Genomic DNA, 17,554 nt, shown 5'->3' on the forward strand with positions numbered 1-17,554 from the left:
TGACGCAGAGGGCAAGAACTTTCGCAGTCAGAGCCCATCGCGCGGTCGGCCCAGCAAGAGGGAGAGGCTTTGCTAGAGGCCTCAGCGTGGTTTTCATCATCATCATCACCATCATCGACATCATCATCATCATCATACCATCATCACCACCCTTGGGTCCATCCACGGCTGGATGAAGGCCTCCCCCTCAACCGGCGCCATCTCACCGATCCCACGATGTAGTAATCCACCAAAAGCTGCGCAGTAGCGGATTTCATCGCTCCATCTCCCTAGCTGAGGTCATTGGGGAGGCGTTTCGTCCCTTGGCTCTGACTCCGTCGTCATTCCAGAGTAGACCATCGGTCATCTTCACTTTGTGTGAGAGATAGCAGTTTGTGTCTGCATGTATAGGGGTGTGTGTGAGATAGAGGTGTATGTGTGTGTCTAAGAGACGTGTGTGTGTGTCTAAGAGACGTGTGTGTGTCTAAGAGACGTGTGTGTGTGTCTAAGAGACTTGTATGTGTGTGTGACAGAGGGTGTGTGTGTCTGAGGAGCGGCGGTGTAGCAGTTAGGGCACTGTGCTATGAACCTGGCGACCCGAGTTCGATTCCCGCTCACGGCCAACACCAGTGACGATTATCTGAACCGGTCCTGGGCCTCCCCTATGTCGACTCAGCCTCAAATGAGTACCTTGTGTAGTGCGTAAAAACATCGCCACTGGGAAGACAAAGGCGGCCGGGCGTGGTGCTGGCCACCCACCCCCTCGTGTGTCGTTCTGGCCTTCATAGGTGCTCGCTAACAGCACGTGCCCCAATAGTCTGTTCAGGCTATACGGGGGATATTTGTCTTTGTGTGCCTGAGAGAGGTGTGTGTGTCTGCGTGTGTGTGTCTGCGTGTGTGTGTCTGCGTGTGTGTGTGTGTCCGGCAAAACAACCCCCTACCTCCTCGTTGGAGCCAGACGGTAACGCTGTGGTGAGCAGTGCCATGGGGGGAGTTTCGATTGGCCATTCCCCTCATGGCGTTTGTAGCCACCACAGCGGCCAAATGGGGCTCTGCACGGGTGCGGGGGGCTGGTAACCCCTCCACCTTCAATTCATTACCCTTAGCTTAGGCCCCGGGGGGACAGTCGTCCATGACGTATCCTGGTCAAACTTCACGTGGTGGAGCCAGAAGACTGAATCCTTACCCTCGGGGTTCCTCCAGAAACTTTAATGGTCGAGTTGGTCATAATGCTGGCACCTGGTCAGGAGTGATTGGAAGGCATGGGCCAGATCAGCTAAATAAAAACGGTATGATGCTGCTAGACTTTTGTGCAGCCCATGGGCTTGTAATTACCAACACGCTGTTCCGGCATCGGCGCATCCACACAACATCATGGGTGCATGCCGGGTCCAAGCAAGAACATCTGCTGGACTACATAGTGACGGAACAGCGGATGTGGGCCCATGTTTTTGACACCAGGAGCTACACTGGAGCTGATCTGCCCACTGACCATCGGCTAGTCATCTGTAAGATGCGCCTGCCATTCTTCCACTCCAGTGGTGGGTGTACACCCAGGACCCCATTCAAACCCACAATGGCCTGATCTCAACTAGCTGATGAAAGCTGCAAGCAAGAATGTCATCATCACTTGCATCTTGGGGTTGGCATCGTCCCCCACTCCTCCTGATGTCGAGGGTAAATGGGCGAGGTTTAGGACTGTGACTCATGCAGCTGCAATGGCTGTTTTGGCTACACGGTCCAGACCTCCCCAGAGACCATGGCTGACAGAGGAGGTGTTCAGGCTGGTTGCGAAAAAGCGACAGGTCCACTCTCAACGTCTACAGCATCCCACGTCAGAGAATAAGGAGGCTTACCGCAGCTTTTGCAAGGAGGTTCGGAGAGCCGTGAGACACTGCAAGGATGGGTGGTGGTCGCGGGTTGCTGGGGAGATGGAGTAACTTGCAACGCCACACCTATCACCATCATTAGGGGTAAGAAAGGTGATCCAATTTCCGACCGCCAGGAACAGGTTTGCAGATTTGCTGAGCATTTATATGAGGTCTTGGTGAAGGGGAAATTCCTCAACCTGGTAAACATCATGGGGCAAAGTGAGGCGACCCTGCTGAGGCTGCAGTACCTTAACTATTGGAAGAAGTAGTCACCCCCTGTAAGTGGCTGGCTGAGGTGCCATCTGTTGAGGAACACCAGGAAAATCACCGGGCAGAGATGATCTCCCAAGTGAAATGCTGAGGGGGGAGGGGTGGGGGGGGCGTTTCTGCGCAGACTGCCCTACATGACATAATAATAAGTCTGAACCTCTGTTCCGGTTCCACAGGATTGGAAAGATGCCCTTTGTGCCCCCCCCTCTTTAAAAAGAGGGACCACACAGACTGTAACAACTACAGGGACATCTGCCTCAGTGTGCTGAAAAATGTCCTGGCAAGGATTATTCAACATCGCCTTGCCAGGCACGCTGAGGAGAGGCTTACAGAGCCCCAATGTGGTTTCAGAAAAGGGCAGTCTTACACAGATGCCATATTTCTGTCCGTCTGCTACAGTAGAGGTGTAGGAATTCCAACAGAACCTACATCTCTGCTTTATTGACCTAGTCAAGGCCTATGGTACCATCAGTAGGCATGGGCTCTGGGTTGTTCTTCGTGCTTTCGGAGTCCCTGACTCTCTCACACAATCATTAAGGACTTTCATGATGGTGAGCAGGCCCGGGTAAAACTACGTGGCCGGGAGTCGGAGCCATTCCTTGTTCACCTTGGGGTGCGACAGGGATGTCCTCCAGCTCCCACATTATTTATCATCTATTTCTAGTTCGTGAAGCCTTCGATGGCTGTACCGGAGGAATTTCCATCTGGTACAGATACAATGGGAGGCTGATCGATGTCCGGGTGTGGTCAAGGGATGGCTCCCTATTGGTCAACCGTGTTATGTATGTCGATGATCTGGTAATTGCCGCTCACTCAAAAGGAGTTGGAGGCGCTGCTGCTGAACCTGGAGCTTGACAACAAGAGGTGGGACCTTACCATCAGCCCCACCAAAACTAAGCTCCTGCCTGGGTATTTTGTACCATCGGACACTCCACCCCCACAACTTCCAAATGGTGATAAGGGAGTTGTGGAGAGAGTGGAGAGTTTCCCATACCTTGGCAGCGTGCTCATGACCGGCTCCGGTTTAACAGCAGAGGTCTCACTCCGAATCAGTCGAGCGGCAATATCTTTTCATCGGTTGCGTAACGCTGCTGTGTGGAAGCTACCCTGTTTCTCGCTCCACATGAAGCTTCAGGTCTTCTAGGCCACGGTCATTCACTCCCTCCTCTACGTTTGCGAAACGTGGACCCCCCTAATGGAATATTTTCGACGGTTAGAAACATTCAGGCTGGCTTGCCTAAGATCCATCCTGGGTATAACCAGGCTGGATTGTGTGAGGAGCTCACAAATCCATGAAAGATCTGGACAAAGTCCCATCGGTGAGCTCCTCCGGCAGGCAAGGCTGCGTTGGCTGGGTCATGTAGCCCGCATGCCCAGCCACCGCATTCCTAAACAGCTTTTTGTTCGGCCGATAGAGTGGGCTAAACGGGCGAGGCACGGGCTAGAGAAGAGATGGAGTGATGTGGCACAGGAGGACGTGGAGCTGAGTGGACTTGCCGATGACTGGTACCAGCGGTGTCAAGATCGGCCTCAGTGGAGGAGGCTCGTGAAGGACGCTACTGGGCAGTTGGAGGCAGTCGCCCTCCAGCAACAACGGAAGGCAGAGGAGCGACGCTCACAACAACGAGCAGACCCCCTGGCGGATAAACAGCACGTTGGCACAGTAGGGGGCATAGGTGGTGCATCGGCGAGTCATCTCAGTCAGTCGACCCATGGCACCTGGGTCTGCCCCGTGACCTCCTGCCAGCGGGCGTTCAACACTTAACGTGGCCTTAACGTGCACGTAGCCTGGCACAAGCGTCGTGGTGACGTCACTGCCATTTAGTGGCGAATGGCGGTTGTTGTTGTGTGAGACAGAGGGGGTGGGTGTCTGTGTCTGAGAGAGGTGTGTGTGTGTCTGTGTGAGACAGAGGGTGTGTGCTGGGTGTGTCTGTGTCTGAGAGGTGTGTGTGTGTCTGTGTGCGACAGAGGGTGTGTGTTGGGTGTGTCTGTGTCTGAGAGGTGCGTGTGTCTGTGTGAGACAGAGGGTGTGTGTTGGGTGTGCCTGTGTCTGAGAGAGGTGTGTGTGTCTGTGTGAGACAGAGGGTGTGTGTTGGGTGTGCCTGTGTCTGAGAGAGGTGTGTGTGTCTGTGTGAGACAGAGGGTGTGTGTTGGGTGTGTCTGTGTCTGAGAGAGGTGCGTGTGTCTGTGTGAGACAGAGGGTGTATGTTGGGTGTGCCTGTGTCTGAGAGAGGTGTGTGTGTCTGTGTGAGACAGAGGGTGTGTGTTGGGTATGTCTGTGTCTGAGAGAGGTGCGTGTGTCTGTGTGAGACAGAGGGTGTGTGTTGGGTGTGCCTGTGTCTGAGAGAGGTGCGTGTGTCTGTGTGAGACAGAGGGTGTGTGTTGGGTGTGCCTGTGTCTGAGAGAGGTGCGTGTGTCTGTGTGAGACAGAGGGTGTGTGTTGGGTGTGTCTGTGTCTGAAAGAGGTGCGTGTGTCTGTGTGAGACAGAAGGTGTGTGTTGGGTGTGTCTGTGTCTGAGAGAGGTGCGTGTGTCTGTGTGAGACAGAAGGTGTGTGTTGGGTGTGCCTGTGTCTGAGAGGTGTGTGTGTGTCTGTGTGCGACAGAGGGTGTGTGTTGGGTGTGTCTGTGTCTGAGAGGTGTGTGTGTGTCTGTGTGAGACAGAAGGTGTGTGTTGGGTGTGTCTGTGTCTGAGAGAGGTGCGTGTGTCTGTGTGAGACAGAGGGTGTGTGTTGGGTGTGCCTGTGTCTGAGAGAGGTGTGTGTGTCTGTGTGAGACAGAGGGTGTGTGTTGGGTGTGTCTGTGTCTGAAAGAGGTGCGTGTGTCTGTGTGAGACAGAAGGTGTGTGTTGGGTGTGTCTGTGTCTGAGAGAGGTGCGTGTGTCTGTGTGAGACAGAAGGTGTGTGTTGGGTGTGCCTGTGTCTGAGAGGTGTGTGTGTGTCTGTGTGCGACAGAGGGTGTGTGTTGGGTGTGTCTGTGTCTGAGAGGTGTGTGTGTGTCTGTGTGAGACAGAAGGTGTGTGTTGGGTGTGTCTGTGTCTGAGAGAGGTGCGTGTGTCTGTGTGAGACAGAGGGTGTGTGTTGGGTGTGCCTGTGTCTGAGAGGTGTGTGTGTGTCTGTGTGAGACAGAGGGTGTGTGTTGGGTGTGTCTGTGTCTGAGAGGTGTGTGTGTGTCTGTGTGAGACAGAAGGTGTGTGTTGGGTGTGTCTGTGTCTGAGAGAGGTGCGTGTGTCTGTGTGAGACAGAGGGTGTGTGTTGGGTGTGTCTGTGTCTGAGAGAGGTGCGTGTGTCTGTGTGAGACAGAAGGGGTGTGTTGGGTGTGTCTGTGTCTGAGAGAGGTGTGTGTGTCTGTGTGAGACAGAGGGTGTGTGTTGGGTGTGTCTGTGTCTGAGAGGTGTGTGTGTCTGTGTGAGACAGAGGGTGTGTGTTGGGTGTGCCTGTGTCTGAAAGAGGTGTGTGTGTCTGTGTGAGACAGAGGGTGTGTGTTGGGTGTGTCTGTGTCTGAGAGGTGTGTGTGTCTGTGTGAGTCAGAGGGTGTGTGTTGGGTCTGCCTGTGTCTGAGAGAGGTGTGCGTGTGTCTGTGTGAGACAGAGGGTGTGTGTTGGGTGTGCCTGTGTCTGAGAGGTGTGTGTGTCTGTGTGAGACAGAGGGTGTGTGTTGGGTGTGTCTGTGTCTGAGAGGTGTGTGTGTCTGTGTGAGACAGAGGGTGTGTGTTGGGTGTGTCTGTGTCTGAGAGAGGTGTGTGTGTCTGTGTGAGACAGAGGGTGTGTGTTGGGTGTGTCTGTGTCTGAGAGAGGTGCGTGTGTCTGTGTGAGACAGAGGGTGTGTGTTGGGTGTGTCTGTGTCTGAGAGGTGTGTGTGTCTGTGTGAGACAGAGGGTGTGTGTTGGGTGTGTCTGTGTCTGAGAGAGGTGTGTGTGTCTGTGTGAGACAGAGGGTGTGTGTTGGGTGTGTCTGTGTCTGAGAGAGGTGTGTGTGTCTGTGTGAGACAGAGGGTGTGTGTTGGGTGTGTCTGTGTCTGAGAGAGGTGCGTGTGTCTGTGTGAGACAGAGGGTGTGTGTTGGGTGTGTCTGTGTCTGAGAGGTGTGTGTGTGTCTGTGTGAGACAGAGGGTGTGTGTTGGGTGTGTCTGTGTCTGAGAGGTGTGTGTGTGTCTGTGTGAGACAGACGGTGTGTGTTGGGTGTGTCTGTGTCTGAGAGAGGTGTGTGTGTGTCTGTGTGCGACAGAGGGTGTGTGTTGGGTGTGTCTGTGTCTGAGAGGTGTGTGTGTGTCTGTGTGAGACAGAGGGTGTGTGTTGGGTGTGTCTGTGTCTGAGAGAGGTGTGTGTGTCTGTGTGAGACAGAGGGTGTGTGTTGGGTGTGTCTGTGTCTGAGAGAGGTGCGTGTGTCTGTGTGAGACAGAGGGTGTGTGTTGGGTGTGTCTGTGTCTGAGAGGTGTGTGTGTGTCTGTGTGAGACAGAGGGTGTGTGTTGGGTGTGTCTGTGTCTGAGAGGTGTGTGTCTGTGTGAGACAGAGGGTGTGTGTTGGGTGTGTCTGTGTCTGAGAGAGGTGTGTGTGTGTCTGTGTGCGACAGAGGGTGTGTGTTGGGTGTGTCTGTGTCTGAGAGGTGTGTGTGTGTCTGTGTGAGACAGAGGGTGTGTGTTGGGTGTGTCTGTGTCTGAGAGAGGTGTGTGTGTGTCTGTGTGAGACAGAGGGTGTGTTTTGGGTGTGTCTGTGTCTGAGAGGTGTGTGTGTGTCTGTGTGAGACAGAGGGTGTGTGTTGGGTGTGTCTGTGTCTGAGAGAGGTGCGTGTGTCTGTGTGAGACAGAAGGGGTGTGTTGGGTGTGTCTGTGTCTGAGAGAGGTGTGTGTGTCTGTGTGAGACAGAGGGTGTGTGTTGGGTGTGTCTGTGTCTGAGAGGTGTGTGTGTCTGTGTGAGACAGAGGGTGTGTGTTGGGTGTGCCTGTGTCTGAAAGAGGTGTGTGTGTCTGTGTGAGACAGAGGGTGTGTGTTGGGTGTGTCTGTGTCTGAGAGGTGTGTGTGTCTGTGTGAGTCAGAGGGTGTGTGTTGGGTCTGCCTGTGTCTGAGAGAGGTGTGCGTGTGTCTGTGTGAGACAGAGGGTGTGTGTTGGGTGTGCCTGTGTCTGAGAGGTGTGTGTGTCTGTGTGAGACAGAGGGTGTGTGTTGGGTGTGTCTGTGTCTGAGAGGTGTGTGTGTCTGTGTGAGACAGAGGGTGTGTGTTGGGTGTGTCTGTGTCTGAGAGAGGTGTGTGTGTCTGTGTGAGACAGAGGGTGTGTGTTGGGTGTGTCTGTGTCTGAGAGAGGTGCGTGTGTCTGTGTGAGACAGAGGGTGTGTGTTGGGTGTGTCTGTGTCTGAGAGGTGTGTGTGTCTGTGTGAGACAGAGGGTGTGTGTTGGGTGTGTCTGTGTCTGAGAGAGGTGTGTGTGTCTGTGTGAGACAGAGGGTGTGTGTTGGGTGTGTCTGTGTCTGAGAGAGGTGTGTGTGTCTGTGTGAGACAGAGGGTGTGTGTTGGGTGTGTCTGTGTCTGAGAGAGGTGCGTGTGTCTGTGTGAGACAGAGGGTGTGTGTTGGGTGTGTCTGTGTCTGAGAGGTGTGTGTGTGTCTGTGTGAGACAGAGGGTGTGTGTTGGGTGTGTCTGTGTCTGAGAGGTGTGTGTGTGTCTGTGTGAGACAGACGGTGTGTGTTGGGTGTGTCTGTGTCTGAGAGAGGTGTGTGTGTGTCTGTGTGCGACAGAGGGTGTGTGTTGGGTGTGTCTGTGTCTGAGAGGTGTGTGTGTGTCTGTGTGAGACAGAGGGTGTGTGTTGGGTGTGTCTGTGTCTGAGAGAGGTGTGTGTGTCTGTGTGAGACAGAGGGTGTGTGTTGGGTGTGTCTGTGTCTGAGAGAGGTGCGTGTGTCTGTGTGAGACAGAGGGTGTGTGTTGGGTGTGTCTGTGTCTGAGAGGTGTGTGTGTGTCTGTGTGAGACAGAGGGTGTGTGTTGGGTGTGTCTGTGTCTGAGAGGTGTGTGTCTGTGTGAGACAGAGGGTGTGTGTTGGGTGTGTCTGTGTCTGAGAGAGGTGTGTGTGTGTCTGTGTGCGACAGAGGGTGTGTGTTGGGTGTGTCTGTGTCTGAGAGGTGTGTGTGTGTCTGTGTGAGACAGAGGGTGTGTGTTGGGTGTGTCTGTGTCTGAGAGAGGTGTGTGTGTGTCTGTGTGAGACAGAGGGTGTGTTTTGGGTGTGTCTGTGTCTGAGAGGTGTGTGTGTGTCTGTGTGAGACAGAGGGTGTGTGTTGGGTGTGTCTGTGTCTGAGAGGTGTGTGTGTGTCTGTGTGAGACAGAGGGTGTGTGTTGGGTGTGTGTGTGTCTGAGAGGTGTGTGTGTGTTTGTGTGAGACAGAGGGTGTGTGTTGGGTGTGTCTGTGTCTGAGAGAGGTGTGTGTGTGTCTGTGTGAGACAGAGGGGTGTGTGTGTGTGTTGGGTGTTTGTCTGTGTGAGACTGAGTGTGTGTGTCTGGGTGAGACAGAGTGGGTGTGTGTCTGTGTGTGTTGGGTGTGTGTGTGTCTGTGTGTGTTGGGTGTGTGTGTGTGTTGGGTGTGTGTGTGTCTGGGTGTGTTGGGTGTGTGTGTGTGTCTGTGTGTGTTGGGTGTGTGTGTGTTGGGTGTGTGCGTGTGTTGGGTGTGTGTGTGTGTTGGGTGTGTGTGTGTGTTGGGTGTGTTGGGTGTGTGTGTGTTGGGTGTGTGTGTTGGGTGTGTGTGTGTTGGGTGTGTGTGTGTTTTGGGTGTGTGTGTGTTGGGTGTGTGTGTGTCTGTGTGTGTTGGGTGTGTGTGTTGGGTGTGTGTGTGTCTGTGTGTGTTGGGTGTGTGTGTGTGTTGGGTGTGTGTGTGTGTCTGTGTGTGTTGGGTGTGTGTGTGTGTTGGGTGTGTGTGTGTGTTGGGTGTGTGTGTTGGGTGTGTGTGTGTCTGTGTGTGTTGGGTGTGTGTGTGTGTGTTGGGTGTGTGTGTGTGTGTGTGTGTTGGGTGTGTGTGTGTTGGGTGTGTGTGTGTTGGGTGTGTGTGTGTGTGTTGGGTGTGTGTGTGTGTTGGGTGTGTGTGTGTTGGGTGTGTGTGTGTTGGGTGTGTTGGGTGTGTGTGTGTGTTGGGTGTGTGTGTGTCTGTGTGTGTTGGGTGTGTGTGTGTTGGGTGTGTGTGTGTTGGGTGTGTTGGGTGTGTGTGTGTTGGGTGTGTGTGTTGGGTGTGTGTGTGTTGGGTGTGTGTGTGTTTTGGGTGTGTGTGTGTTGGGTGTGTGTGTGTCTGTGTGTGTTGGGTGTGTGTGTTGGGTGTGTGTGTGTCTGTGTGTGTTGGGTGTGTGTGTGTGTTGGGTGTGTGTGTGTCTGTGTGTGTTGGGTGTGTGTGTGTGTTGGGTGTGTGTGTGTTGGGTGTGTGTGTTGGGTGTGTGTGTGTCTGTGTGTGTTGGGTGTGTGTGTGTGTGTTGGGTGTGTGTGTGTCTGTGTGTGTTGGGTGTGTGTGTGTGTTGGGTGTGTGTGTGTTGGGTGTGTGTGTGTGTTGGGTGTGTGTGTGTGTTGGGTGTGTGTGTGTTGGGTGTGTGTGTGTTGGGTGTGTTGGGTGTGTGTGTGTGTTGGGTGTGTGTGTGTCTGTGTGTGTTGGGTGTGTGTGTGTGTTGGGTGTGTGTGTGTTGGGTGTGTGTGTGTCTGTGTGTGTTGGGTGTGTGTGTGTGTTGGGTGTGTGTGTGTCTGTGTGTGTTGGGTGTGTGTGTGTGTTGGGTGTGTGTGTGTTGGGTGTGTGTGTGTCTGTGTGTGTTGTGTGTGTGTTGGGTGTGTGTGTGTTGGGTGTGTGTGTGTCTGTGTGTGTTGGGTGTGTGTGTTGGGTGTGTGTGTGTGTTGGGTGTGTGTGTTGGGTGTGTGTGTGTCTGTGTGTGTTGGGTGTGTGTGTGTGTTGGGTGTGTGTGTTGTGTGTGTGTGTTGGGTGTGTGTGTGTCTGTGTGTGTTGGGTGTGTGTGTGTGTGTTGGGTGTGTGTGTGTTGGGTGTGTGTGTGTCTGTGTGTGTTGGGTGTGTGTGTGTTGGGTGTGTGTGTGTGTTGGGTGTGTGTGTGTTGGGTGTGTGTCTGTGTGTGTTGGGTGTGTCTGTGTGTGTTGGGTGTGTGTGTGTTGGGTGTGTGTGTTGGGTGTGTGTGTGTCTGTGTGTGTTGGGTGTGTGTGTGTTGGGTGTGTGTGTGTGTTGGGTGTGTGTGTGTCTGTGTGTGTTGGGTGTGTGTGTGTGTTGGGTGTGTGTGTGTCTGTGTGTGTTGGGTGTGTGTGTGAGAGAGATGCGCGTGCGCGTTGAAACAATTGCGCAAGTCAACTCCAATCCCCCCCCAGTTATTCGATCGGAACAGCTTGCGTGTGGTGCGCTCAGGTGTGGGCACCGCCACCTCTTCCACGATGTGACCGTACAGGGTGGAAGAGTGAGCGAGCCAAACTCCCTCTTGAGCGGCCGTCGGCAGCAGCGGCGAGAGCGAGATCTTGCAGGGGCTGCGCCTTGACCTCTGCCCATCACACTCTGCGTGGCGCTGTCTGCTGGAGTTTGACCTGGCCTCAGATGTTGATTATGATTCGACATTGCGTGCCCGCAGAAATGTTAATGATCCTGCGGTGCTTTATTGCCCGTGTCAATTGTCTGCTTGGGCCGATGTTGAATTTAGAGCGTTTCCTCTCGTGCGCAGTGCGTGCGCCTTCACAGAGCAATCTGCGCATGCAAACGCAAATGTCCCCCCGTATGGCAGGAACAGACTGAGCATCTCTGGAGACGCGGCACGCCGCACATCCGTGCCACGTGAATGCCCAAACACGTGGTAAATAAGAACAATGGGACGTTCCGTTTAGAACATCGGCGGAGCACGCTGGCAATGTAATCAAATAAATGACAACTTTTTAAGTTGAACACGTAGGCTTTCGCACCAATAATATCCATTATACAGCTTTGTTTTGGGGGGTTAGATCGCGTAAAATAAATGTGTCGTTCAACTGGCCGTCGCCTGATTTTGCTAGTTGTAATTACTGACGAAACGTCGTACTCAGATTGTAAATGTTGTGGATTCACTTTCCAACACACCGGTTAGTGCTGGACTAGTGGCGAATCGCCACGGTTCTGTTTACGTGACATACATTACTTACTGGCTGTGGCGGGTTTCGCGACGCATTTATAGTTGCGCCATCGAACTCAAAAAGAAACCTGCATCATGTAAACAGCAGCATGTGCGTCTTGGTGGATCTGGGATATCCGATTCTCACGAGGGGGTCCTGCCCCGCGCGCTGGCGGCATGAATGAGTCGCTCAGAGGGCACAAGCGGACGACTTTGGGTGGACAGCCCTTGCCCCCCATGCCCCCTTGCCCCCCTTTTAACCCCCTTACCTCTTGCCCCCCTTACCACCCTTACCCTCCTTACCCCCCTTGCCTCCCATGCCCCCCGTACCCCCCTTACCCCCCTTACCCCCCTGCCCCCGTGGCATCAGACAACCCCCTGCAGGCAACGGTTGGGGCCACGCCGAGCTGACGAGGCGCGCTGGAAGTAAAAAACCCTCGTCCCGTTGGGCTCACGGTGGCACGCGTGGAGGGCACTGGCCGCGATGACCTCTTGACCTCGAGCACCTCGCTGGTCACCGCGAGCAGGAGCCGCCTCTGATCTTCAACACCGCGCCCCGTGAGCCTCGCCTTGCGCTACTAGACACTACACTATACACTACACTATACACTACACTATACACTACACTATACACTACACTATACACTACTATACACTACACTATACACTACACTATACACTACTATACACTACACTATACACTACACTATACACTACACTATACACTACACTATACACTACACTATACACTACACTATACACTACACTATACACTACACTATACACTACTACACTACACTATACACTACACTATACACTACTACACTACACTATACACTACACTATACACTACACTATACACTACACTATACACTACACTATACACTACTACACTACACTATACACTACACTATACACTACACTATACACTACACTATACACTACTACACTACACTATACACTACACTATACACTACACTATACACTACACTATACACTACACTATACACTACTATACACTACACTATACACTACTATACACTACACTATACACTACTATACACTACACTATACACTACACTATACACTACACTATACACTACACTATACACTACACTATACACTACACTATACACTACACTATACACTACACTATACACTACTATACACTACACTATACACTACACTATACACTACACTATACACTACACTATACACTACACTATACACTACTATACACTACACTATACACTACACTATACACTACACTATACACTACTATACAATACACTATACACTACTATACACTACACTATACACTACTATACACTACACTATACACTACACTATACACTACACTATACACTACTATACACTACACTATACACTACTATACACTACACTATACACTACACTATACACTACACTATACACTACACTATACACTACACTATACACTACACTATACACTACTATACACTACACTATACACTACTATACACTACACTATACACTACACTATACACTACACTATACACTACACTATACACTACACTATACACTACACTATACACTACTATACACTACACTATACACTACACTATACACTACACTATACACTACACTATACACTACTATACACTACACTATACACTACACTATACACTACACTATACACTACACTATACACTACACTACACTATACACTACACTATACACTACACTATACACTACACTATACACTACTATACACTACACTATACACTACACTATACACTACACTATACACTACTATACACTACACTATACACTACACTATACACTACACTATACACTACACTATACACTACACTATACACTACACTATACACTACTATACACTACACTATACACTACACTACTACACTACACTATACACTACACTATACACTACACTATACACTACACTATACACTACTATACACTACACTATACACTACACTATACACTACACTATACACTACACTATACACTACACTATACACTACTATACACTACACTATACACTACACTATACACTACACTATACACTACACTATACACTACACTACACTATACACTACACTATACACTACACTATACACTACACTATACACTACTATACACTACACTATACACTACACTATACACTACACTATACACTATACACTACACTATACACTACACTATACACTACACTATACACTACTATACACTACACTATACACTACACTATACACTACACTATACACTACACTACACACTATACACTACACTATACACTACACTACTATACACTACACTACTATACACTACACTATACACTACACTATACACTACACTACTATACACTACACTACTATACACTACACTATTATACACTACACTATACACTACACTACTATACACTACACTATTATACACTATTATACACTATACTATACACTACACTATACACTACACTATACACTACACTATACACTACTATACACTACACTATACACTACACTATACACTACACTATACACTACTATACACTACACTATACACTACACTATACACTACACTACACTATACACTACACTATACACTACACTATACACTACACTATACACTACACTATACACTACACTATACACTACTATACACCACTATACACTACACTATACACTACACTATACACTACACTATACACTACACTATACACTACTATACACTACACTATACACTACACTATACACTACACTATACACTACTATACACTACACTATACACTACACTATACACTACACTATACACTACACTACACACTACACTATACACTACACTATACACTACACTATACACTACACTATACACTACTATACACTACACTATACACTACTATACACTACACTATACACTACACTATACACTACACTATACACTACACTATACACTACTATACACTACACTATACACTACTATACACTACACTATACACTACTATACACTACACTATACACTACACTATACACTACACTATACACTACTATACACTACACTATACACTACACTACACACTATACACTACACTATACACTACACTACTATACACTACACTACTATACACTACACTACTATACACTACACTACTATACACTACACTACTATACACTACACTACTATACACTACACTATACACTACACTACTATACACTACACTACTATACACTACACTATTATACACTACACTATACACTACACTACTATACACTACACTATTATATACTCTTATACACTATACTATACACTACACTATACACTACACTATACACTACACTATACACTACACTGTTCCAGCCTCACGTGGGTTTCTCTGCAGTCGTCCCCTCGGTGTGGAACTCTTCGTTCCCTTTGCACATCCGCAACGTCAAATGCACTCGGGCGTTACAGCAACACCCAGCAGAGAGGCCTCTCGGTCTGCGTCGGGTCGACGCTGTCGAGCGGCCACGAACTTGACGCCCGCGCCTCCGAGTTGTTGACTTGTCGGCTACATCTGGCGCGTTATCAATGTCATCATCATTATCAATGGGGGGGGGGGAGTGGGAATGGTGGGGGTGGGGGGCAGTTCTGTTCATGAAGGGGAGCGCGTGGCCCCCCCACACGCGCGCGAAGAGCCGCCACCACCACCCCGGTGCCGCAGCGTGGAGGGAGTGCACCGGGGGGGGGGTAGGGGGGGTCCGGTTCCATCCTCGTAGCGCGCAGTCGCCGCTGGCTGTGTCCGTGCCGCGCGTGGCGTTTGTTCTTGTTGTTCTTGTTGTTGTTCTTGTTGTTGTTGTTTTTGTTTTTGCTGTTGTTTTTGTTGTTGTTGTTTTTGTTGTTGTTTTTGTTGTTGTTGTTGTTGTTTTTGTTGTTGTTGTTTTTGTTGTTGTTGTTTTTGTTGTTGTTTTTGTTGTTGTTCTTGTTGTTCTTGTTGTTGTTGTTTTTGTTGTTGTTGTTTTTGTTGTTGTTTTTGTTGTTGTTGTTGTTGTTGTTGTTTTTGTTGTTGTTGTTTTTGTTGTTGCGTTTGTTTTTGTTGTTGTTGTTGGGGTTGTATCGCGCGTCGTTCGGCGCGAAGTCCGACGTTTTTCGCCCCGCGCGCCGCTGGCTTCTGCAGGATCTTCTGAACGACAACATGGTGTGGGGGTGGGGGGGGGGTAGGGGGGTGTAATCGGTGTTGTGCAGCTGCACTCGCGAGTCCTGGGCTCCGCGGCGTCGCGTTGCGGGTTCGTGGCGGGGAAACGGTGAGACAAGAAGCCCCTCGGCAGAGTGCAGCGGGGCGCTTTGTGAGACGACACGCGCGCGGGGTTTTCTGCTTCACTTCTGGGTTTTGCGCGATATTTATTTATTGACTATGTATGTTTTGGCAACCTTCGTTGGGACCGCTGGCGCAGAGTCATCGCCAGCGCCTCGTAAACCTCGACAGGGCGATGTTGGATCTTGGCAGCGCAAAGAGATGGCTGCTGTGCCAGCTTGACTGTGGTTGTTGTGCTCGACACGCTACTCATTATCACCGCCATCATCACCACCACCATCATAGCCATCATAATCATCATCACCACCATCACCACCGCCATCATCACCATCACCACCGCCATCACAACCACCACCATCATCGCCATCATAATCATCATCACCGCCATCATCACCACCATCATCATCACCACCACCATCATCACCATCATCACCATGTCGACGCCCACAGCTCACACCCTTACAATGGCCTGACTTCTATTTTTTTAGCGGAGCGTGTTATTTTCTCTTTTGTGATTTCCTTGAAATTATAGGGTTGTGTCATGGTCGCGGCCGCACGCACCCGTGCCATGGACAGGGACACTTTCAAAGCCACTTTGCCGCAGCAGTGCCCCTGGGCACGGCTGTCGTCATGGAGGAGCGTCCCATAGCTCTCGTGGTCTCAGATGTATCCATTATCTCGCATCTTCGCCTCCAGGGCGAAACATCCCCAACGCGTGAAGTCCTTAAAATGAAACGATGATCGGTTACAGCCGCGTAAATCATCAAACAGATTGAGGTCCATTAGCCTCGTGAGCTTGCGGAGCGATGTTTTGAAGCGACGGTGGTGGCTGTGTTGCTGCTGCTCGTGGTGGTGGTGGCGGTGCTGCTACTGTAGCGGTGGTGGTGGTGGCCACGGTGATGGTGCCAGTGGTGATCGAGGTGGTTGTGGTGGTGATGGTTGTGGTGGTTGTGGTGGTGATGGTGGTGCTGCTCGTGGTGGTTGTGGTGGTGCTGCTCGTGGTGGTTGTGGTGGTGATGGTTGTGCTGCTCGTGGTGGTTGTGGTGGTGATGGTTGTGGTGGTTGTGGTGGTGATGGTGGTGCTGCTCGTGGTGGTTGTGGTGGTGATGGTTGTGGTGGTTGTGGTGGTGATGGTGGTGCTGCTCGTGGTGGTTGTGGTGGTGGTGGTGCTGCTCGTGGTGGTTGTGGTGGTGATGGTGGTGATGGTTGTGGTGGTTGTGGTGGTGATGGTGGTGCTGCTCGTGGTGGTTGTGGTGGTGGTGCTGCTCGTGGTGGCTGAGCGGTGGCGAAGTGGTCAGCGCACTGCGCTACGAACCCGGCAACCTGGGTTCGAGTCTCGCTCACGGCCAACATCAGTGGCGAATATTTGAACCGGTCCTGGGCCTCCCCCAGGTGGACTCAGCCTCCAAAGCGTACCTGGTGCGATGTGTAAATATCGCCACAAGGGAGACAAAGGCCGCCGGGCGGGGTGCTGGCCACCCTCTCGTGTGCCGTGCCGGGCCTCATCGATGTTACTCGTTAACAGCACTTGCCCCGATAGCTATTTAGTTGCGGTGGTGGTTGTTACTCAATTAGTGGTGGTTGTTAACCACCACTAAACGATGTTAACCCAATGTGGTGGCTGTTAATCACCACTAAACGATGTTAACCCAATGCAAACAATGTGTGCGTGGTTCAGGCTGATAAGCTGTAACCGAGCGTGCAGCTAAATCTGGGGATTTCCACACCAGCAGAGTTTGACTTCTGCTGCTGTGCCAGGAGGCGTCTATTTATATATAATCCGCACATTTAGCTGTGGGTGTGTGTGTGTGTGTGTTTAGAGTTTGTGTGTAAGTGTTTGTCTTGGCCACCCACCCTCCCGTGTGCCGTACCGGTCTTGAAAGGCGCTCGCGAACAGAACTTGTCCCAAGAGTCGACTCAGGTGACACGGGGGGGGGAGGGGGGCGGGTCTCTCGTTGTCTGTGTTGTGTGTGGGAGCCTCACGGCCAGCGCTGTGCCTGGCGAAACGTCGCCCATCTCGCTGCCAATGACTCCTGGCCCCGAGTTTCGGTCTTCGAC

This window comes from Lampetra planeri, chromosome 41, assembly GCF_965212315.1.
Source record: "Lampetra planeri chromosome 41, kcLamPlan1.2.h2, whole genome shotgun sequence".
Taxonomy (NCBI): Eukaryota; Metazoa; Chordata; class Hyperoartia; order Petromyzontiformes; family Petromyzontidae; genus Lampetra; species Lampetra planeri.